This window comes from Hemicordylus capensis, chromosome 2, assembly GCF_027244095.1.
Source record: "Hemicordylus capensis ecotype Gifberg chromosome 2, rHemCap1.1.pri, whole genome shotgun sequence".
Lineage (NCBI taxonomy): Eukaryota > Metazoa > Chordata > Lepidosauria > Squamata > Cordylidae > Hemicordylus > Hemicordylus capensis.
In genome coordinates, this window is record NC_069658.1 from 236,199,951 (window position 1) to 236,224,393 (window position 24,443).

At 50.7% G+C, this 24,443-nt stretch overlaps 1 pseudogene; it reads left to right on the plus strand.

The window, feature by feature from the left end:
- Window positions 1–24,443, plus strand: part of LOC128341973 (zinc finger protein 850-like) — a 64,525-nt pseudogene that overhangs the window by 13,741 nt on the left and 26,341 nt on the right.

Consider the following 24,443-nt stretch of genomic DNA (forward strand, 5'->3'; position numbering starts at 1 on the left):
TCTAGCCTTTCCCCCCTTTTAAATTAACTAACAGGAGGAGGGGAAATCTTGAGGGGCTGGTTTCTCTTTAAGGGATAAGTCCTAGTCTCTGTGTGTGTGATTTGCCAGGGCTAGCATAGACTGTGTGTGTGTGATTTGCCAGGGCTAGCAAATTCCTGTGTTTTAGTTTGTCTCTGCCTGGAGGGGATGAACATAAGAACTACCCTGCTGAATCAGGCGCAAGGCCCATCTAGTCCAACATCCTGTTTCGCACAGTGGCCCACCAGATGTCTCTGGAAGTCACAGGAAGGAGGTGAGGGCATGCCCTCTCTCCTGCTGTGACTACCCTGCAACTGGTACTCAGAGGCATCCTGCCTTTGAGGCTGGAGGTGGTCCACAGCCCTCTGACTAGTAGCCACTTCTCCTCCATGAAGTTATCCAAACCCTTCTTAAAGCCATCCAGGTTGTTAGCTGTCACCACATCTTGTGGCAGAGAATTCCACAAGCCAATTATGCATTGTGTGAAAGTATTTCCGTTTGTTGGTGCTAAATTTCGTGGCAATCAATTTCATGGGATGACCCCTGGTTCTAGTGTTACGTGAGAGGGAAAAGAATAGAGTCCGCTAGGACTGGGGGAGGCCCCACATTCCTTTAACCCACATCCTGTGTCTCAGTTGGAAGCCTACTCTCTACAGAAGAGGTGAAGGTCCGAGTGCATAGCCAACAGAGCATAGTCAACAGAACATAGCCAACCGGGATAGCAAACAGGATGTTGGAGTTTTGCAGGAGTTTAGTGAGAAGTGTGTGGGGGAGCCTGGAACAAGCCCCTATAATCACAAGGAGCCAGGTGGAGAAAAGAACGTAAGTACAAATCCCTCCCTCATATTCCTGAGAAAGGCTGTTTGGACAGTTAAATAGCTGACCATTACAGCTGAGGCCTATCCTTCAAATAAACTATCTTCAAATCCTGTAAACAGTCAACAAAAGCACTATGTAGCTAGAAAGCCAGCAGGGGAGGGGGCACTTCCCAGTGTATTGCACAGAGTGCCACAAGTATGACTATTTGTTCCATGGGCAGAAATCATGGGTGAATGCTCAGTGCAAGGAGCTCCTGGCTCGCAGAGAACAGGTTTGTTCCCTCAAGACCAAGCTGGCGGATCTGGAGAAGCTCAGAGAAACACAGAGGCATGCGGACGAGACTTTCAAGTATGTGGTAGTGGCATCCCACTCCAGGTCTGATAGCTCCGCTGCTATCGGGGACAATGAAAGTCTTGGGCAAGGAGAACATCAGACTGAGGAAGGGAGAACTCCTTTGGAAGGGAACCCTTCCGTGGATGAAGAGCCCATATCCTCTTGCACAAGGGATATTCCTCTGGGGGTGGGGGCCTCCTTGTAGTGGGTGATTCAATCATTAGAGGTATAGAGAGATGGGAACAGTGACCATAGTGCAATCAAGTTCAGCATACATGTGGTGAGAGAATCACCAAAGAAGTCTAACAAAGGCACTTTGAATTTCAGAAGAGGAAACTTCTCCAAAATGAGGAGCATGGTGAAAACTGAAAGGGAAAATTAAAATGGAAGCCCAGTTAGATCGTATACCCAAAAGGAAGAAAAGTACCACTAAGTCCAGAAGGATGCCAGCATGGCTAACAGGTACCGTCAAGGAAGCCATAAAAGGGAAGAAGACTTCCTTCTGAAATTGAAAGGCTGGCCCAAATGAGGAAAACAGAAAGGAACACAAAACTCTGGCAAAAGAAATGCCAGGTGACAATAAGGGAGGCAAAAAGAGAGTTTGAGGAACATTTAGCTAAAAGCAACAAGGGGAATAAGAAAAACTTCTTTAAATACATAAGATGCAAGAAAACTGCCAGGGAGGCAGTTGGACCCTTGGGTAATGAAGGAGTGAAAGAGAAATTTATTAAGGAAATTGGCTCAGTCATTGCAGCCCACATACACTTATTTGGCTTTTCATTTTATGATGTTTGGACTGATTGCTGAATGTACATTTCTGACTTTTTATAGGGGTTTATTAGAGGCACATTTCTATTGAGACAAATAGGCTAAGTCTGTGTGTTTCATCTAGTGGTGTGCACCGGACCGCGGAGCTGCGGTTCGGAGCTGGGGTGGGGGGTTCCATTAAGGGCGGGCGGGGGGGGCTTTACTTACCCCTCCCGCCCTTTCCCGCGTTGGCGCCGTAAATATTGCAAAAAATCCGGGCGGCAGGATCCCTCGCCGCCCGCTTCTATTATGTATTATGGCTCTGCTCCTCCTTATTTTAAAAATCGGGGGGCGGCAGGGTGCCCTGCCGCCCCCTCGAAGCCCCCTGCTGCCACTGAAGCCCCCTTAAATCTCGCCCGGACCGGAGAAACCGCGCTCGGGCGAGCGGCAGCGAGACGTCCGCCCGCCCGCTCCCTTCCTTGCCGAGTGCGAAGTGCAGGGAGCCTTCTGCGCACGCGTGAAGAAGGAACTAGGAAGCCTTCTTCGCGCGTGCGCAGAAGGCTCCCTGCACTTCGCACTCGGCAAGGAAGGGAGCGGGCGGACGTACGTCTCGCTGCCGCCCGCCCAAGCGCGGTTTCTCCGGTCCGGGTGAGATTTAAGGGGGCTTTAGCGGCAGCAGGGGGCTTCGAGGGGGCGGCAGGGAAGCACCCTGCCGCCCCCCGATTTTTAAAATAAGGAGGAGCAGAGCCATAATACATAATAGAAGCGGGCGGCGAGGGATCCTGCCGCCCGGATTTTTTGCAATATTTACGGCGCCAACACGGGAAAGGGCGGGAGGGGTAAGTAAAGCCCCCCCCCGCCCTTAATGGAACCCCCCACCCTAACCCTCCCGAACCAAAACCACCCCTTCTCCAGACCAGTTCGGAGGCCAGTAGAATGGCCTCCAAACTGGTCCGTGCACACCCCTAGTTTCATCTGTAGTGGCATATAATAATGCACATGTGTGCACAATGCTTTGATATTGCCTCCCAGAACAAAACCCATTCCATTCATGGCTGAAAAAAATGAAGAGGGCACACTGGATGGGGATGAACGTGTTGGCTGTGGCTCAGGGGCGTAACAAGGCTGGAGTGGGCCCAGAGGCAAAATTTTAAAATGGGCCCCTCGCTGATACACACAGCTTCTCTCCCCTGCCTGAGTGAGCTAGATTCCCTTTCAGTGGCCCCTCCCCTCTGCCTGGAGGACCGCTGGGCAAAGGAAGAGAGTTGCGCGTCCTAGAGAGCCCGGTGAGAAGGAAGGCTGGCCCTGCAAGGAGGAACTTCCCGTCCCGTCTGGCTTTTCTCGCCAGCAGCACCAGCAGCAGCTTCTTGGGGGAAGAATCCGGTGAGTGCCAAGAAGGGAAGGGAGGACCCGGGGTGCAAGGGAGCCCCCCCTCCCTCTCAGGGGACCCGACAGGCAAGGCCGTGACAGGCAGGCAGAGGAGGAGGAGAGGGAGGAGAAGGGCCACCCAGTGGGAGAGGCTGCCGCTCAGGGACAGCAGTCTGGCAGGGCTCCCTCCTGCTTCAGTCCCTGGTTGGCAGCCTCTCCATGACGACTGATCGGCAGCTGGACCCAGAGTGTGGCTCCGTAGAAGGAGCTCTCTAGCCCGGCTTCCCTCTGGGCAGAGGCGTATCTAGGGAAAATAGCGCCTAGGGCAAGCACTGAAATTGCGCCCCCTCCCCAAACATCTGGCACCCATCTTTCAGATAACTTTACCATAATATCTGCTCAAAAATACAAGTCAAGCTCGTTAATGGACAAATCTTTTAAACTACAAATTATGGCACTGCCTACCTTTATAGCATTTAAAGTGTAGGTACGAAGATGCAACACAAGATTACACTATTTACTGAAGTGATCTGTCTTGACCATTCTTCAAGCAATAACCATTAAAGAATTGAGTATTTCCTGACGATTCATTACCAGGTGGGAGGAGCTGGTGACCTCAGACTATTAAACCTAGAAATATTCATCCTTAGGAACTACCTTGTTCTGAGATAATTACTCTTAATACAAATAGCACAGAGAAATATGGATTTGTTTGAATGATAATTAGAGAATGAGTTAGAAGTGAATTGATGCCAGTATTTTAGTACATCTGATTGCTACAATTATTACTTAAATTCCATTCTTGCTATATTTATATGTTATATATTGACTTTATGTAGAATTTTACATTACAGCTGCTATGAATCCCCCCCCCCCCCGTCACATAGTGGCATGTACTTTAGTGGTGCTATTGGCTTTAGCATTAAATGGGCTTCATATATCATTACAAACACTCTATAAAGATAGTGGACACCCTCCACAGCAATGGACATTGTCTGCACTAAAAGAATGCTAAGTGTATTGCTGTACATGTGTTGAAGGTATCTCAAAATTAAACAATGCGGTGTAACTTACATAAGTTTCATGACTGCTTACCTAATTGGGTTATAGAGGAATACTGGGATGTTATAATTGCAAACAAACCAATTATGTTATGGTATCAGCACTTCTATATTTAAGCTGAGTAACTATTAAGGAAGGCAATGTGTTACATGGAAGTCCTTGAGATATTCAATATGTGTTGCTCTTGAATGATTCCCCCCACCCTGCAAGTCATATAGAGTGCATTTCCAGCACAATAATGTTTTTCTGCATTACAATACTGAATCCATATTGTAATTGTCATTTATTACAGACCAAGACCAGCAAGACTAAATCTATATAATGCCATGCTCTCTTAAAATGTACTGCCCCCGCCCCTTTTGAATAGAGAACTTATCCCCACATTCATTAGCTCTCAACCTTCTAAGATCAAATCACAGTCCAAAACAGCAATGCATTAAAGCTGCTTAGAATTCTTTTTTTTTAAAATCGGTTTCAGAATTTCTTATCACTGCATAAATATAAACTGAGTTCATTACTTCATGATCAATATTTGCCTGTTCTGTCAGAATAGAGCACACTGCACTCCCTGTACTATTCAACATCATAGTATAAATTCATAAATAAAAAACAACCATTAAAGGTGGACCTCTAATATTCTGGGGAGCTCTAAAAACATGAAAGCAGTCACCACTCATCAGCAAGTCCCCTGGGAAGAAGTCCCCTGGGAGTGTCCCTAGAAACTCTTGGTCAAGCTTGGCGGCGGGAAAGGGGGCGTTTTCCCTGTGGGGAGGGGGAGTCACAGGTGCCAGTGTGTTGGGGTGTGTGGGGGAGGAGATGGGATTCCTTTGCCTGCCTTAGGCTGGTGGGGGGAGGGCTTGCCTTGGGCTCGAGAAGAGCCGAAGAAGAGAAGGCTGCTGCTGGGGAGGAAGCGCGTCTTTGAGGAAGGGAGACCAGGCATATTCCGGGCTGCTCAACAAGAATAGTGTGCCCGAGAGTGAGGGGGAGCCAGCGGCTGCCGTCGTCCCTGCGTCTCCTCCTCCTCCACCCCGCCCATTGCAGTTAAGCCCTGGAGAGGGGGCGCAATGCAAACCAAGACGACGACGGCTCCCTCGCTCTCGGGCACACATGACTCAAGGCGAGGGAAGCTTCTCGCTGCTGCACTGGCCCACCCGGTATCAGCCAGGCTTCCCCCCCTCCCGGTGGGGCAGGGCAGTCAGTGGCATTTTTGCGCCCTCCCTCAAGTGGCGCCTAGGGCACGTGCCCTGCCTGCCCCACCCTGATTGCGAGTCTGCCTCTGGGATCATGTCAGAGAGATCTTTCTCATGGCGGCAAGAAGAGCTCTGCTTTGCCTGCCGAAAGCTCAGTGGTAAACATTGATTGATTGAGTGCCATCAGGTCCGTGTCCTCTCCTAGCGACCACATCGATAGATTCTCTGCTGCGGGTCATCATTATGGACTTCTCAAGGGAGCTGGGTCTTCGCATATTTTGAGCCTGTTCATTTGTGCCTCGAGTGAAAATTCTGGATTGATTTGTTCTAGTATCTATCTGTTTGTTTTCCTGGCTGGTGGTCTCAAAAATCTTCTCCAGCAGCAAAGTCCAAGAACGTCAATACGTTTTCTGTCTTGCTTCTTCAAAGTCCAGCTTTCGCATCCATAGAGTGCCACAGGGAAAACCATGCTCTGAATGGTTCTTTCTAATCTTTGTAGGTATAGACATGTCAGGGCATCTAGAGATACTTTCCAAGGCCTTCATTGCAACCAGTGGTCAACAAAGTAGAGGTTAACATAGTCTTGAGGCTGAAGCGTATAACCCTGGAATTCTGGTGAGTGGGCTTGGCTGTCCCCCTGTTGGGGACTGAGATATGAGGAGTGGTGGTAATTGGTGCTGAGAAATTGTGCAGACAATACTGAGCCCAATCGATCAAGGGTCAGATTCAGCAGAATGCATCTTCCGATGTTCCTAACATTTCCTTTAGTAACCCTAGCAGAGAAGAAGCTTAGCCTAGCCCTGAACCTGGGAGGTATTAGCCCGGAATTCTGGTGGGTGGGCTAGCTCTTTCACCAGGGGAGGGGCCATGGCAGGCAGTGATGTCATGCATCCCCCCTCCTAGCTGTAGCAATTCAGGCTTCCGATGTCCCCAATGACCCCTGGAGGAGCCCCACCAGAGAAGATTGAGCTGGATGCACCCAGGATCTGAAAGAGTAGAGGTTAACCTAGTCTTGATGCTGAAAGGTCTTACCCGGGAATTGTGGTGGGTGAGCTGAGCTGTCCCCCTATTGGGCACTGGAAAATATGAGGGGTGGTGGCAATTGGTGCTGAGAAGTAGTGATTCAAAGGTCTGCAATGTACTGACCTTAGAAAGACTTCCATTACCCCTGACCACCACTAGGAATCCATACTGCTGGGCGTGATGGACCAGTCATCTCACTCGGGATAAGACACTGTTTGAAATCCATAAATAGGGAAATCCTGCATCCCAGCAAGTATGAATAAGGGGATTGCACAGAAAGGCTCTTGATTGTAAAACGAAGGAGAACAATGGACACTTGAGTATTCCAGACTGGAGGACCCATCCTGCGGCAGTTTCATTAGTTACTGCTCCACTTCTGGGCTCAATCCAAGGTGCTGGTCTTGACCTTTAAAGCTCTACACGACTTGGGGCAGGGGTGCCTGTCAGACAGGGTTCGCCCCTATGAATCTGCCAGGGCCCTCTGTTCATTCTCTCAGGCCCGGCTCATGGCCCCACTACCAGAGATCTGATTGGCGGGTACTACAGACAGGGCCTTTTCAGTTGTGGCCCCTTGGCCTTGGAACACCCTCCCTGAAGAACTTCGTCATGCTCCCTCCCTCAGTGTTTTTAAAAACCACTAAAGACACACATTTTAAGGAGGCTTTTTAATGCTCCATCTTTGGTTCTATCTGGTATGTTCATTAGTAATTATACTTTTCCGTTTTTAGCTTTTAACATAGCTTTTAATTTGAATCTGAATACTGCTTGTGGTTTTTAACCTGACCCTTAACTTCTTTACTCAGTTTGGTTAGTTTTATTACTTTGATTGTATAGTCTATCTATTATTGTTATGAGCTGCCCCGAGCAGTAGTATACTGGAGGGGCAAGGTATAGGTATCTTAAATAAATAAATAAATAAATAAATAAAATCTCCATGTGTGGCTCAGTTGTATGAACCAAACCCTAAAAACTTAGAAATTAGTAGGGACTGTTCCTGAATATGAGTTAGATGAAACGGTGTAGGTCTTTGATGCTGTCTGATTCTTCATTTTTTTTCTTCTTCCACACTTTCTCAGGGAGACCCTGGGGTATGAATGTGAACTATATGCTTGTCTGGGAATGATAATTACTTTCTGAAGCACCATTAAACTTGCCTTGGCCTTGTGTGACTAAGAGGTGGATTTATCACATTCTTCTTGAACTGGGCAGCAAAGTAGCATTAGAGGAAGAAGAGCTTTTGGATGTGATGGGAGCTTAAGCTGAGCTTAGAGAGACCATGGATGTGCCAAGCCCAGCAAAGAGTGGATCAGGGAAGGGAACAGAAAAAGGCCCGCCAGCCACCCAGTCTGGTAATGATAATGGATTCTGGGAAAGAACTGTGCAGAAGATCCTGGGAGGAGACACCTCGAGCTCAGATGTCCAGGTCAGGAAATTCAGAGGGTTTGTCTACCAGGAAGTTGAAGGTCCCCGAGAGGTTTGCAGCCGACTCCACCACCTTTGCCAGCAGTGGCTGGAGCCAGAGAGACACACAAAAGCTCAGATGCTGGACCTGGTGATCCTGGAGCAGTTCCTGACCATCCTGCCCCCAGAGATGGAGAGCTGGGTGAGGGAATGCAGAGCGGAGAACAGTTCGCAGGCGGTGGCCCTGGCAGAAGGTTTCCTCCTGAGCCAGGCAGAGGAGAAGAAGCAGGAAGAGCAGCAGGTGAGAGAGCATTTCATCCTGATAGTTTCAAGGGGCTGGAAGTGTGTGGGATGCTGTCCTCATGAGTTCTGTCACTTGCTTAGTTTTATGCAGAAATCATCTGAACTCTGATCTCCCCAGGCTTAGGGTTCAGTTATATGGGATTATGGGAGGGATGGCCACTGGGGATTATGGGAGTTGAAGTCCAATAAAATCTGAGGACCCAACGTTGAGAATCCCTCTAGAGGACCTTCTGGGCTGTGAGGGTTGGACTAGGAGAGGTTGTTCCCAGGGATGCCTCTTCTTTGAAATGGCTTCCCAGAGGGTTCTGGAACTGGAGCTGAGGCATGGAAATGCCTTTTCAAAAATGCCCCCCACAGCCGCATTTTCCTGTTCCAGACAGATGGGATGTTAGCCCAAGCAGCCCCTGAGCTCCAAGATTCCAAGAGGGTGACCTGTCAGAAGCTGCTGTTCAGAGGGATCGTGCAGGAGAGAGACAGAGGCCCCATTGTGCTGGGTAAGGATAAAGGTAGAGTGTGCCATCGAATCAGTGTCAACTCCTGACAGCCCTGTGGTTGTCTTTGGTAGAATAAAGGAAGGATTAACCATGGACTCCTACCGCGCAGTACAAGATGATGTCTTTCAGCATCTTCCTATCTCGCTGCTGCCTGATAGAGGTGTTGCCCATAGTCTGGGAAACATACCAGCGGGAATTCAAAGTGGCAACTTCATGCTTGCTAGGCCAGTCATTTCCCGCTGCGTCTTTTGCTTGGGTAAGGAGTCATAGGGTGTCTTTCGACTTGGCTCTTCTCTCTTGAGAAACTCCAGGGCTGCTAAGGGGTGCCCTTTGAGCCTGTGTGCTGGAGATGTGTCTCTTGAGCCTCCTGAGTAGAGCTCCAACACAAAGCTTTGCATGGAGCCTTGAAGTGACAGGAAGACAGACTGATTTCACTCCTGCCACTTCCATGGAAAATGCCCTTCAAGCCCAAACTCTCTTCCCACTTCTAGGCAGTGAAATGACGCTGGCGACTCCTCCTGGACCTTCTCCTCTTGGTGGTGGAGTGGAAACTGTTGCTGTGCACTCACCAGATCAGGTAGGAGAAGAATCCCTGGCAGGGTGGGGAGAGAAGCAGCCCTCGCCTCTCTCTGGACCCCACTGAGCCTCAGTCAAAGGGGCTCCCTTCTGTGAAAGCCATAGAGGAAATGTTGGGTCCTCCAGGAGAACCTTGAGCCTCCCTCATTCTGGCAAGACTGATGGAGATACAGTGAGGTGGTTCTCAGGACCAGCCCTTCCTGGGTAAGGCAGTGCTAGCCCGGGAAAGGCTGGTGGTGAGAAGCACTGCGATGGCTCCTGATCCCGGTGCTCCTCTTCCTGGTAACCCCCCTTGGAAACCCCGGCTCAAAGTGAGGTAGGAGGTCATGTGCACACTTCCTCCCTCACTGCCCGGCTGTATGTTCCATTGGGACTCTAAAAATGGCCGCCGGGAGTGGTGACCATAGAGCCCTGACTGCTGAGCGGCCAGGGAGAGGAGCCCTTCTGCACTGTAGCAGGCGGCCTTTTTCCCCTTAGTAGGAGATCCTCAGGATGGGTGTGAACTGAACATGCTCGAGACAGAACTGGACCACGTGACTTGTTTGTGGGTGTAGCCTCCTCCGTCCTCCTAACCCCAGTTCCAGTTCTGTCTTGCTCGGGACAGGACGTTTTAGGAGAGAGCTCATGCAGTTAAGCCTTTTCTTCAGTTCGTTTTATTTATTCTCCTTAATGACCAGTCTCTTGGCTATTGAGGGAGACAGGAGTCACAACTCTTCGGACTGTGCCTGCCTGGTGGTTCTCTAAGATATCCCTCCCCCTCCCCCCTTCCTCTCCGCTTTGTGTCTGCAAGGGTGGGGAAGGGAGCTGCCTCTATTCGGAGCCAAAAACAAAACACACAAACAAAAACAACAATCGGATAAGATTTCCTACTCAAGTTAATCCTTTTAGCTTGCATTTGGCTTGATTGTCTACTTACTAAAGTCTTTGCATTTGTTTGGAGGGGTCCTGGTCAGCTGGACAATGGAGTTCGGAGTTCGCTCACTCAGAGGAACTCTTTCAGGGCTCAGCGTCGGAGGCTCAGGCTTCTCAGCTGCGCATGTGTTCTCTCTGCTCTTGTTGTTGCCGCGCCTTCGCCCAGCATGACTGCTTCATCTTCCCCCTTGACTGCAGCCGTGGCTTAGACAATGGGGACGGGGACCTTGGGGCGGCACTTAGCCAAAGCCCCCAAGAGGTCCAGGTGCAGTGGACGCCAAGAAATAGAGGGAGTGCCTGTTGATTCGGGCGGCCGGCTGGAAATCAGAAGCGAAAGCAACCAAATGGCGCCAAGTGGAAGGCTGAATCAAACAAGCGCCTTCGCTTTGAGGGAGACGACGCCAGCCCGTTGGGCACTATCCTGGCGTCTCATCCTCCGGCCATTGGGGCCTCAGCGTTTGAGGGGGAACCGGCTAGTCCGCGCATTCCCTCCACGCTGCACGATGGATCGCTCACACGCTCCCCGCACAGCCTCAGCCTCTTTACTTACCGCTGTGAGTAAAGACCTTTTCTCACCCAGGATTCTCAAAGGCTGCGTGGGTTTTTTCAGAGCAGTGGGAGGAAAGTGGTCTTGTGGCAGCATGCATGAGTTTTCCCCCCTTTGCTAAGCAGGGTCCACCCTGGTTTGCATTTGAATGGGAGACTGAGCACTGTAAGATATAAGCGTTTACCACTGAGCCACCTACAGCCCCGCTTGCTACTCCCCTGGCAGGGCCCTTGGCAGTTCTGCGGGGGCCTCACCCCTTACACACAGGGACCCGCGTGACTCCCAAGTCATTCCAGGACAGGCACCCAAGCCCAGGCAGGCACCCAACAGAGTGAGCGGTGGACGATGGAGGGGTTGTTCTCACCCTCACCTGAACCCAGCCCATGGCTCGGGGGTTTTCCCCTCTGTATGAGTGTGGTTGGTGTATGCCCAGATTTTTTGCCATGCAAAACCAAGAGAAGGCGCAGGGATTCTTTCTCCTCTTCCTCCCACTGTTGGGCACCCCAACATTAGACCCAGAGGTACCAACCCAGAAGTATATGGAATTCAGGCCTGTGTCTGATTTCATTTTATATTAAGAGTTCAATTAAATGCCTGAACTTGAGGTGAACATGATGCCCAGATCTCATGACTGCCTGCCTGGTAAATGATTTGTAAAGGCAGGGGAAATCTAGCATTGGTTATCAGTGTTTGTGGAACTCACAAGAGACACAATGGGTCAGGCTTAATTACCAGTCTCACACTGCTGAAATTAACCTGCTGTCCAGTAAGCCCCTTACCTCACTGACAGGATGCTTCTGCCTTAGTCAAATGTGTTGATTAACTTGCCTCACACATGTACGCCTTTTGATGTTACTTTAAATATTCTTTTGTTATAATTACACACTAGATAGAGGTACACAAGAAGTAATTTAATTGCTGTCTCACACAAATAGAAGTAACTCTTTCACTAACTCCTGACTTTTATCATTCTTGGAACAAAGCAGGAGAAGATGTAGATTTGTTTTGGGGAATGACAATAGAACAATACTCTGCTAACAGAAGAGACCCTGTTTACCCTGGACCGACCAAATACCCTGAACTAATTTTGATCTTTAAAAGACAATAGACGCCTTTTGTGACTCAAATGAACATCAAAGGATGGAACCACTATAAGACGGAGTCTCTGGACATGGCAGATGGGCAGTCTTTTGCCTACAGGAGTCTTGAGCCTACTGGAGACTCTTGCCTACAAGCAATCTTGGGCCTACAAGCAAGATCTGCTCATGAGCAATCCAAGGGTTTGCTACCCAAGCTGCGGGGCTAGAGGCAGGAACTCTTTCCACGGGAGAAGGGACTGTTTGTGACCTCTGCTGCGAAGTGAGAAGTCAAGACTTCCCCAGCCATGGTGCTCTGACTCTCAGCCGTGCTCTGAGCAAACTGCATGCTTGATCTAAAAGCTCTTGTCTCCAGCCAAAAGCTTCTCCCCTTCAGCTGAAAGCTCCACCATTCTCAAGCCTCTGATCTGGGTAATATGCCTCCCCACAAGCCTTGGATCCCTCCATCCTTTCCCCTCCTCCATCCTTTCCCCCGCTTTCCCTCTACTAACTCCTGATCTTCCCAACTCATGCCAGTCCTCAACCTTCCTTACCATTCCGGCTTCAGACACCAATCAACCAATTGAATATATCAGGCCTCCTGGCTCGCCTTCCGCAGAGGGTTGATCTCACAAAGAGAGATCCACTCCCCACAGGGGTTCCTGAGGTCCTCACCTTTCTCCAGGCCGGCCTAGACCTTCCCCTGCAACCAAGCACCCTGAGGCACCAAGTCTCCTCACTGGCCTCGGTTCTGCCCCTTTTTTCTTCCACTGACATGGGCCATCCGACCCTGCGCCCACACTCATACAGATTCCTGGGGGAGCGACAAACCTGTCTCCTCTCTAGTCGGGCGTTCTCGGCCTGGAACTTCAACTGAGTTCCTAAACACTCTCACAAAGGACTCCTTCGAGGCCATTGCTACCAGTCCACTGAAGCTCTTGTCTTATAAGGCCCTCTTCCTGGTAGCTATTACCTTGGCTCAAGGTTTTCTGAGCTAGGCACCCTCTTGGCACAGAAGGTCTATTGCACCTTCCAGCTAGATGCAGTGCATCATTGCCTGAACACCACCTCCCTCCCAAAATGTTAATTCCCTCCTTCATAGATCCAGAGTTGACGTTCTTCCTTCATTCTGCCTTTCCCCTGTCCAGCCAGGGGAATGATTGTGGCACAAGCCTGATGGGCCCAGGACTTGGCGTTCATCACACCAGACACATTCACAAGTCCGACACCCTCCTTGTCTTTTTCCGTCTCTCCTCCTTGGGGAACAGAGTTTCTAAAGGCACCTCGACTGGCAGGATCGGATCATGCATTCACCTGGCCTACTCGGATCTCAACACTCAGTTCATAGCACGATCGACCAGAAGCGCAGCTACCTTTGGGGCCTTTTTTCAGCCCACCCCACTATCGGGGATTTGCAGGGCAGCAGTCACCTGGCCTTCCGCTGCTCCGTTCCCCTAGGCACTCTAAGGTTCTGACCACTCAGCGGCACAGGCAGCCTTGGAGCGCACGGTGCTTTGACAAGGGGTTTGAATACATCCTTCCCATCCCAGGGATTAGTGTCTTCAGCTTGGGCACGTCCCATCCTGAGGATCTCCTACTCAGGGGGAAAGGGAACATTGGTCTTACCGTGAAGGGTTCTTTCTCGGTTGCTGGGGTCAAGGCCATCTCTATGGGTTATCCTCATCACGTGCTCCAGGGGCAGGACTTAAGTTAATTAGTTAAAGAAAGACCCGGGCTGAGGAGGATGACCCTGCCCAGTTCTGTGTAGCTTCAGGCAGGCTTTTCTCTCTCTCCGTGTTTTATAGCCTTTTCCTTCCACAACTTTCTTCCTTGCTGATTTTCTGTGCCCACTATTGCTTGCTTTTCCTTCTGCTTACCTCTCCTGCTTAAAAAAGAAAGAAAGATCATCCTTCCTTTGTTTGTCTCCCCGCTTCTCCCTCCCCCCCCCCATGGAGCTCTCAGGAACCTCTTTGCATATTTGCTTTCCTGCTGGGAAGCCGAAGAGGGACTTTCCAAAGGGCACTAGAGCTCCCGGTTTGTCCCTTCCACTACAGCCCATACCGGCTGCTGGAGTGCCGTCCGAAGGGGAGCCAGCCACAGCGCATCTCCCGCCCTTGGGCGCCGGAACGCGCCCCCCAGCGGCTCAGCAGACCTCCTCCAACCAGGGCGAGATGGCGGAGCCCTTTTCTCCCTGGGTTCTGCGGAGCAACGCAGGAGCAGGGAGCCTGATCATCTACCCGCTGCCGCTGCAGAGGGAGAGGAGAGCGCCGGCAGAGGCCAGCATGGAAGCGGTGCCTTCCCCAGCGCTCCAAGAGGGCGCCCGCCCCGAAAAGCCCACCAAGAACGCGGCTGCTGCAGCGGAGATCCTCTCAGCGCCTGCTCTTCAGAATGTGGTGAGCTCTGCCCAGGGGAGGGGGGAACCTCCACCGCGGGGTCTCCATTTGCTGCCTCCCCTGCCTCTATGCCCCCAGAATGGCAGGCATGGCTAAAAAACGCTGTGGTGGATACCTTTTTGCAATTGCACCCCCAAAAGCATAAAAAACGATCCAGAAAGAGGAAAAAGGACTCTTCCTCTGAGGAGTCCTCTGAGTCCAGCCCCCCCCCCCAAGCCAAAAAGAAAAGGAAGCACACGAAGGCTTCATCAAATCAGTCTAAAGCCTCCTCCCCTCAGGCCACCAGGGCTCACTCATCTGAACTCTCAGAACGGGATTCTGGGGATCCGGACCCCTTAAAGCGCAAGCCCTCATTTCCATTGCAGTATGTCAGGCCTGTGGTCTCGGGGGCGGGGGGGCTGTGATGTGGAGGAGGTTCAGATGGACTCAGGAGAAGAGGCACAGACGCCAACTACCCCTTTGGACAAGGAGGAGGGCGAATGGTCGGGGGGGGGCCTGAACCCTCTCATGTCTCCCAACGCCTGTTTGGCCCAGAAGACTTTAACCCTATAATGACTAAAATCCTTACAACTATAGGCTTGCAATCCAAGATCCAACCTGACTCTACTCCCGCTTCTAAGGGTGACTTAGTGTTTCCTAAGGCAAAACCTAAGGACATGCTTCTCCCCTTGCCTGACTGTTTCATTGAAAGCATTAGGGAGGAATGGGCCTTACCCGCCTTGGTGCGCAAGCCCATGGCGGCGGCGGCGCGTTTTTACTCGCTTCAACAGGAACCAGCATCTCTCCTGAAAACTCCAAATACAGATGCACCAGTGGCCCAGCTGGTCTCAGATTCGCTGCTGCCGCGAGATAGGGAAGTCTCCCTCAAAGATCCATCTGACAAGAAAGCAGAAATGGCCCTGAAGAGGGTACATGACAACTCTTCTTACGCTACCAGGGCGTCAGCTGCAGCATCCATGGCCGCCAGGGCCAGCCTCCTCTGGATCGATGACCTCCTTGCTGACTCCCAGATGGTCTCTCCCCGCCTTAGACAGCAGCTGGTTAAGCTGCAGAAGGCCCAAGCCTTTGTGGCGGACGCCACTCTCGACCCCATCAGATTCTCTTCCAGGGCTTCTGCCGCATCAGTCGTGGGAAGGAGGCATTTGTGGCTTAAAAGCTGGCAAGCGGACACCACCTCTAAGCCTAAACTGTCAGTGGTACCTTACGACGCCAAGGAACTCTTTGGGGAGGCTGCCCTTCAAGAAGTCCTTGTAGAATTCGATGACAAGCGGAAGACCATGCCTTCCGCACTCCGCAAACAGGAGAAGCCAGCATTCAGACGATCCTTCCAGTCCTTTCGGACCTTTCGCACTTCTTACAAGCCCCGGGATCGGGACCTCAAGCAGCAGCGAAGTACCTGGAACGGGCAGCGTTTCCTCGCCAGAACCGAGGGAAATAGACAGCCTTCCTCTCAAGCAAAACAGTCCAAGCAACAGCTATGACTCGGGCCAGGCGCTCCTGGGAGGTCGCCTTTCTGCCTTCCTGCACGCCTGGGAGCAGACCACGACAGATAAATGGGTGCTCAATGTGATCGAGCGAGGCTACAGAATAGAGTTAGAGGCCGCCCTCCCCCCAGATTCCTACCTACCCCACGCTCAAACTCTTCTACCAAACACTCAAATCTGACCCGCGCAATTTGACACCTCGTGGAGATCGGAGCCCTGGAGCGGGTTCCTCAGGACCAGGTGGGGAGGGGCGTTTACTCTATTCTCTTCACAGTGCCAAAAAGGGACGGCTCATTCCGAGCAGTGCTGGACCTAAAATTTGTAAACAAGTGGGTGTGGTACAACAGGTTTTGGATGGAAACGCTCAGAGCCATCACGGAATCCCTACATCATGGGGATCTTCTCTCATCAGTGGACTTGAAGGAGGCTTATCTCCATATCCCGATCCACCAAGACAGCAGATCCCTCCTGAGATTCAAGTATGCGGGCATCGGTTATCAATACACCACCCTTCCCTTCGGGCTGTCCTCAGCCCCCAGGGTATTCACAAAGGTCCTGGCCCCCCACCTGGGGAACCTTCACCTGCGGGGGATCAGGGCCTTTGCGTACTTAGATGACCTTCTCCTGCAATCGCGCTCCAAGACACTGGCCTCCATCGATCTGCAGACTACCCTACTCACTCTACAGTGCCATGGCTTTATGATCAACGTTCAAAAAAGCCAACTGGTCCCCACACATTGCCTTCGCCATCTCGGAGTTATAATCGACACTCTCCAGGATTGTTTATTCCTCCCACACGACAGATTTCTACTCCTGACTTTATAAATCTGACAGGCACTGGACTCCCATGCAGTACCCTTGATGTCTCTCACAAGAATCTTGGGCCTCATAGTCGCCACCCTCGAGTCGGTTCCCTGGGCCAGGTTCCATCTTCGGAACCTCTAGTGGTTTCTCCTGCCTCACCAGACAGCCATATCTCTAAAGAGGCCAGTTCTGCTGACGCTTCCTTCACCGGTATGTCTGGTGGCTGGCACCCCAGAACATCCTGCAGGGCAAATGATACATGGACTATCCACCCCTGATAGTAACCACGGATGCCAGCACCAGGGGATGGGGAGCCCACTGTCTCCAACACTCCGCTCAGGGCCAATGGTCTCCGTCGGAGCAGAAGCATTCCATCAACTGGAAGGAGCTCAGGGCCATCCGCTCGGCGCTCTCCAGCTTCCAGGACATAGTCCAGGGAAAGGATGTCCTCGTGAAGACAGACAATACGACGGCAAAGGCCCACGTGAACAGACAGGGGGGCACCTGGTCCAGATCACTACATCAAGAGGCGACCCTCTTACTCTCGTGGGCGGAGGGACACCTCCTCTCCATCACAGCACATCACGTCAAAGGCGACCTCAACTCTCTGGCGGACTGGCTCAGCCGAGAGGACCTCCTTCCGGGCGAGTAGTCACTTCACCCCCACATTTTCGATCAATTGGCACACAGGTGGGAGACCCCGGAGGTTGACCTCTTCGCAACTCCCATCAACGCAAGACTCCCGAGGTTCATCTCAAGGTTTCCATGCCCGACCACGGAGGACACAGACGCCCTGTCCGCAACCTGGCCTCTGGGAGTCTTTTACGCCTTTCCACCTATCCCTCTCCTAGCGCGCTTCCTCAGACGCATCAGGACCTCAAAGGCAGAGGTGATACTGGTGGCACCCCACTGCCCCCATCGCCATTGGTTTGCCGAGCTCCTCCATCTCAGTATCGCGGAACCTTGGCACCTCCCAGTCTCCCCCAACCTCCTATCTCAGGGACCAGTACACCACCCAGATCCAGGTTGGTTTCGGCTAGCCGTATGGAGACTGAGCGGAGGATCCTAGCGGAGGAGGGGCTCCCCCAGAATGTCACCACTACTATCCTGGCCTCACGCAGAGCCTCCACTAACAGAATATACCAATGCACCTGGAGAGCCTTTCTGCACTGGTCCTCCCGCCATCATATCAAGAAGGGCACGGCCTCTATGACTCACCTTCTACAACTCCTCCAGGAGGGCCTGGATAAGGGGCTCAAGCCCAACACCTTGAAGAGACAAGCAGCATCACTGATCGGCTTGATTGCCAGCACCTCTCGCAGGTCTATGCTTGCCCATCCCCTCCTCAAGCGTTTCCTCCGTGGAGCGACGCTGCTATCGCCTCCGACATCTCACTGTTTTCCCTCTTGGGATTTGCACACCGTTCTCAGGGCTCTGCAGCGGACACCTTTCGAACCTATCAAATCAATCTCTCTCAAAATGCTCTCCTTCAAGCTAGCCTTCCTGGTGGCTGTCACTACCGCCAGACGTGTGTCAGAGCTACGGGCCTTGTCGATTCATACATCTTTCTGTGTGTTTGCAGAGGACTCTGTCCGCCTCATCCCGGACCCCTTTTTCAGACCTAAGGTCCTGTCAAAATTCCATCTCTCTCAGGACATATTCCTACCTACCTTCTGTCCACGCCCTCTGCATGCCTGAGAAAAACTGTGGCATAAGCTGGATGTCCGGCGTTGCCTTAAAACATACATAAAGAGGACTGCTTCCTTTAGGAAATCTGAGACTATGTTCGTTTCATACCTACCAGTCTCCATGGGTGAGGTGGTCTCCTCAGCTACCATCACCAGATGGATTCGAGCCTGCATCGTCTCGGCATATGAATCCCAACAACTGTGACCCCCAGCTAGGATCACAGCTCATTCCACTCGAGCGGCAGCTGCATCCGCTGCGTTCTCTACAAACGCTCCTCTACATGAGATATGCAAGGCTGCGACTTGGAAGAATCGATCGACCTTCACGCGGCACTACAAGCTGGACACTTTTGCCTCTGCCCAGGCAGCGTTTGGCTGACATGTCCTTCAGAGCGTCCTCTCCCAGGATTAGTCTAGTCCAGTCCCTCCTGTGAGACGTACAGCTTTGGAATGTCCCGTAGAGATGGCGTACCATAGAGTCCTGACTGCTGAGCGGCCAGGGAGAGGAGCCCTTCTGCACTGTAGCAGGCGGCCTTTCCACTGCCCACACAGGGCATTGTGGGATGAGGTAGGACTTCCTCCTTCCAATCCCACCTCAGGCAACTAAATCGGTGCCGCTCCAGTGAGCATGTGACTGTTGGCACCCTGGTCCAACTCCGCTTGTGGTGGGGAAGGTAAGTCGACCCTGTCTCCCCCCTCAGCTCTCCCCAAGTTAAGCACCTTGGGTCACACGACCAACCTTCATGTTGTATTGCTCATGTCATGTACAACCTTCTTGTTTGTATTGCTCTTTTCAGGAGTCTGTGGGCTTTGAGGAGGTGGCTGTGTGTTTCTCCGAGGAGGAGGCGGTTCTGCTGGATCCAGGCCAAAGGGCTCTGCACAGGGAAGTCCTGGAGGAGATTTCTGGGCATCTGGCCTTTCTGGGTAAGCCTCCCTCCTGGCCTCGGCTGATGATTGTATGAACGTAGAAATGTCTGCTCTTGTCAGTCTGTAGCAAAGCACTCTGGGGATGACAGTGGCTGGACAATGTTCCTTGGATACTCTCCTAATTTGAAGAAAAAGGTGTTTGGTTGCAACCAGAGCCTACAAGACCACATTCCTGAAACCCTCAATCGAATGGCAAAACCTCCACCAGCTCCTCTTCCAAGCTGACCCAACTGTGAGCTCCCTTCAGCCCTTGCCTTGTGAACCTGTTGCCACTACGTTGGGTGATGTCGGACACGGGGAGAGGGCGCTTTCCTCAGGGTTGGGGTTTCCTTGTCTGCACTGGGGCTGAGAGGGATACACCCTGCAGATCTGTGATCGCTGGAATTCTAAAAACGATCTGGTTTCTTTCCCTGTGAAGGAAGAAATTCCGTTCCTAAACTTCAGCTCACCTCCTGGCTGGAATAAGGTCTGGAGGAGAACTGGCCTTGTGTTCGCAAGCATGCCTTGTCCCCTGGACTAAAGAGGGTCCGCCCTGGGTTGCCTTTGAATGTGGGTCCTCCCTGTGAGCACTGTCGGATTCCCCTTTGGGGATGGGGCTTCTTTGAGGAGCATCCCAGATTCCTTCCCTGACAACATCTCCCAGAGCGGGCTAAGAGAGAGTGTCCTGCCTACAACCCTGGAGAAGCTGCTGCCAGTCTGTGTAGACAATACTCAGTGCCTGACACAATATAAAGCAGCTTCCTATGTCCCTATGAAAAGGAGGGTGCATTTTTGGACGAAGGAGAGGGATCAACAGGGAGTTGCTTATCTGTGTGGTGGGCATCTTTCTCAAGCAGATCCTCCTGCTTGTTCTCACTGGCAGAGCCTTCCCTCAGGCTGAATGTCACCCATTGGAAAGATCTGACAGGGAAGACGGCCGAGGAATAGCTGAAGTGATTCTATCCACAGGGTGAGAGAGAGGTTTCAGCCATCCAAAGAAGGGTGTCCAACTGGTGGAAAATGCATCTCGTGGAGCAAGTGGCTACCAGTTGATGCCGCTCACTAGAGAGGGGTGGACAAAGTGGGCCCTCCAGCTGCTCTGGAACTACAACTCCCATCTTCCGCAGACAGGAAAAATGGTGGCTGGTGGTGATGAGAGTTGTAGTTCAGCAAGAGCCAGAGGGCCCAGTTTGCCCACCCCTGCAATGGAGGCTGTTCAATTCTAGCAGGAGCTGCCTTTCCACTGCCTCTTAGGCATGCTTGTCTCCTCACAGCAGTCAGCTGGGCTTGCTCCTTGATGTGAGACTCTGTTGCTCCCTCACCACGTTCCTCTCTTTATTGCTTCAGGTGATTGGAGGGAGGGAGAGAAACCTGCCGATGGAGCGAGAAGGAGAACCGAAAGGAGCCAGAAGAGGAGGCAGACTAGTCCTTCCGAAGGGCCAGACTTGCATTCCATCCCAATCCCAGGAGAATGCCACAAGGGAAGCCGAAGGAATAATACCCCTCAGGATGTAGAAACCTTGACTAGTCAGTTGCATCAGAGCAGATGTCCCAGAATCCACACAGTTGATAAACCCTATACCTGCTCAGAGTGTGGAAAGAGCTTCAGTTGGAAGACAGCGCTTATTTCCCATAAAATAATCCACACAGAAGAGAAGTCTTTTAAATGCTCGGAATGTACTCTGCATCAAAGAATCCACACAGGAGAGAAACTGCATACCTGCTCAGAGTGTGGAAACAGCTTCAGTCGTAAGGAAATATTTATTTCCCATCAAAGAGTCCACACAGGAGAGAAACCATTTAAATTCTCAAAATGTGGAAAGAGCTTCACTCAGGATGTCAAGATTACTGTCCATCAGCGAGTCCACACAGGAGAGATACCACATACCTGCTCAGAGTGTGGAAAGCGGTTCAGTAAGAAGTCAAAGCTTACTTACCATCAAAGAATCCACACAAGGGAGAAACCATATACTCGCTCAGAGTGTGGAAAAGGGTTCAGTTGGGGTGACAAGCTTACAGTCCATCAAAGAGTCCACACAGGAGAGAAACTATATTCCTGCTCAGAGTGTGGAAAGAGGTTCCGTCAGAAGTCAAAGCTTACTAACCATCAAAGAATACACACAGGAGACAAGCCATATTCCTGCTCAGAGTGTGGAAAGAGCTTCAATCATAAGTCAGGACTTACTATCCATCAAAGAGTTCACACAGGAGACAAGCCATATTCCTGCTCAGAGTGTGGAAAGAGCTTCAATAATAAGTCAGGACTTACTGTCCATCAAAGAATCCACACAGGAGAGAAACCATATACTTGCTCAGAGTGTGGAAAGGGGTTCAGTCAGAAGTCAAAGCTTATTAACCATCAAAGAATCCACACAGGAGAGAAACCATATTCTTGCTCAGAGTGTGGAAAGAGCTTCATTCAGAAGGAAGGACTTACTGTCCATCAAAGAACCCACACAGGTGAGAAGCCTTTTAAATGCTTGGAATGTGGAAAGAGCTTCAGGCAGAAGGGAACACTTATCTCCCATCAAAGAGTCCACACAGGAGAGAAACCATATATCTGTACAGAGTGTGGAAAGAACTTCATTCGGGGTTACCAGCTTACTGTCCATCAGAGAGTCCACAAAGGAGAGAGAGGACATACCTGCTCAGAGTGTGGAAAGAGCTTCCGTCGCAAGGAAATAATTACTTCCCATCAAAGAGTCCACACAGAAGAGAAGCACATACCTGCCCAGATTATGGAAAGCTGTTCACTCAGAAGTCACAGCTTAATATCCATCAAAGAATCCACACAGGAGAGAAACCATATACCTGCTCAGAGTGTGGGAAGCGGTTCATTCGGAAGGAAAATCTTACTTCCCATCAAAGAGTCCACACAGGAGAGAAGCCATTTAAATGCTCAGAATGTGGAAAGAGCTTCAGTGAGAAGGGAACACTTATTTACCATCAAAGAGTCCACACAGGAGAGAAACCCTATACCTGCTCAGAGTGTGGAAAGAGCTTCAGGAAGAAGGGAAAGCTTAATTTGCATCAAAGAGTCCACACAGGGGAGAAACCACATACCTGCTCAGAGTGTGGAAAGTGGTTCATTCAGAAGTCGAATCTAACTGGCCATCAAAGAATCCACACAGGGGAAAAACCATATACCTGCTTGGAGTGTGGAAAGTGGTTCATTCGGAAGTCATATCTTACTGGCCATGAAAGAGTCCACACAGGGGAGAAACCATAGAGCTGCTCAGAGTGTGGAAAGAGCTTCAGCCATAAGTCAGGACTTAATTCCCATCAAAGAGTCCACACAGGAGAGAAACCATATTCCTGCTCAGAATGTGGAAAGAGCTTCAGCCATAATACAACACTTATTTACCACCAGAGATTCCACACAGGAGACAAGCCATATACCTGCTCAGAGTGTGGAAAGAGCTTTAGTCAAAACCTACAACTTACATTGCATCAAAGAAATCACACTACAAGGAAACCATATACCTGCTCAGAGTGTGGAAAGAGCTTCAATCATAAGTCAGGACTTACTGTCCATCAAAGAGTCCACACAGGAGAGAAACCATATACCTGCTCAGAGTGTGGAATGAGCTTTAGTCAAAATGTAAACCTTACATTTCATCAAAGAATCCACACAGTTTAGAGGCCTTTTAAATGCCTTTAAATGTGGGAAATGGTTTACTCAGGTTGTCAGGCTTACTGTCCATCACCGAATCTTCACAGGAGAGAAACCATATACCTGGTTAAGAATGTGGAAAGAGCTTAAGTTGGAGCAAAAATCTCAAATTGCCTCCAAGATTCCACAAAGGGGAAAAGTGGAGTGGCTGTTGGCCTGGTTCCCAGACATTCAAGGTCTCAACAAAATGTGGTGATCAACACTGAAGACCCCTTTTCAACAAAGGAATGTTACTGCCCTTTTGGACACACTGAGATGGAGGGGGGGGAAGTATGAGGGTTTCTCTGGACAGATTTGTATGATGAAGGCCAGAGGCATGAGATGTTCCATTCTATCTACCTTTGGTATGTAAGTTTTGATTGGGCTAATGCGGCTGTGCTTGCTAGCTTGGAAACCAGCTAGAGAGTTGGATTCTTTTTTCTTGAATTGGGCTTGTATACCTAGGCAAATACAGGCACCATGTTAATTTTCACTCCATTTGACAGTCCTACTTTTTGTGGGCTTTTAATCCTTTGATTTTGAACCTTTTGCAATTATTATTCTATTGCTTTGTAGAATCCTTGTTGTATATAAAAAAGACTTTGTTATAAGCCCAATGGTAAGGAGCCTGTGAGCATATTTCTATTCAGACAATATCTGTGTATTAACGGTGGGTGTTTGTTTCATGCTTGAAGAGATGTTGAGCAGGAGAACTCAAAAGTTCCTGGCAGTTGCACCTTTTACATGGAAGAGGCTCATCTTGATGCTGTAAAGCCAGTGAGTCAGGACTGTGAGTAAGAGTGTGAGTTTTCTAGCCACAGGTTGTCCCATTGAGGAACCGACGAGGGCAATGAAAGGACCTGCCTTTTACCCTCCTCTCCACCCTGCCACCCTCTCTGGCCAACTCCCCTCCAGGCAGCAGGAGAAGTGGAAAGGCGCAGGGTCCCGGCAGCTGCCTGCTGCTTCCCTGCACTGCTCACACTGTCTCCTGAGCCCCTCTGCTTCTGCTGGGGTCAGGTGTTTCCCGGGCTGGAGAGTGCATATGCGCCCTGATAGAGGCAGGAATCCAAGGCTGCAGGCAGGAATCTCTCTCAGCCCTCTCTTGGAGAAGCCAGGGAAGGAACCTGAAACCTTCTGCTGTTCCCAGAGCGGCTCCATCCCCTCAGGCAGGGAATATCTTACAAAGCACACACTTCTGGTCTCCCATTCATATGCAACCATAGCAGGCCCTGTTTAGCTAAGGGGACAAGTCATGCTTGCTACCATAATCTATTAGACAGTCCTCAAGTTAATGCACTTGTACCTCAAAAGTTTATGCATCCGCCATCTTGGATCAGGGTGGGTGAAATCATCACAAACCACAGCACTGGGGCATCCCTATGAGTCCATTCAGCTGTAGCAAATTGAGTTCAAATGGGTTAGACTGTCCACAAGTTAGCCCACTTATGGCTCAAAGGTTTACGTGTCCACCATCTTGAATGGGGGTGGATGACATAGTCACAATTGTCACCGTTGCGGCGTCCCTATATGTCCCTACAGGTGCAGCAAATTGGGTTCAAATCAGTTAATCGGTTCACAGATTAGCCTACTTCATCCTCAAAGGTTTACGCGTCCATCTTGAATCGGCGTGGATGACATCATCACAAG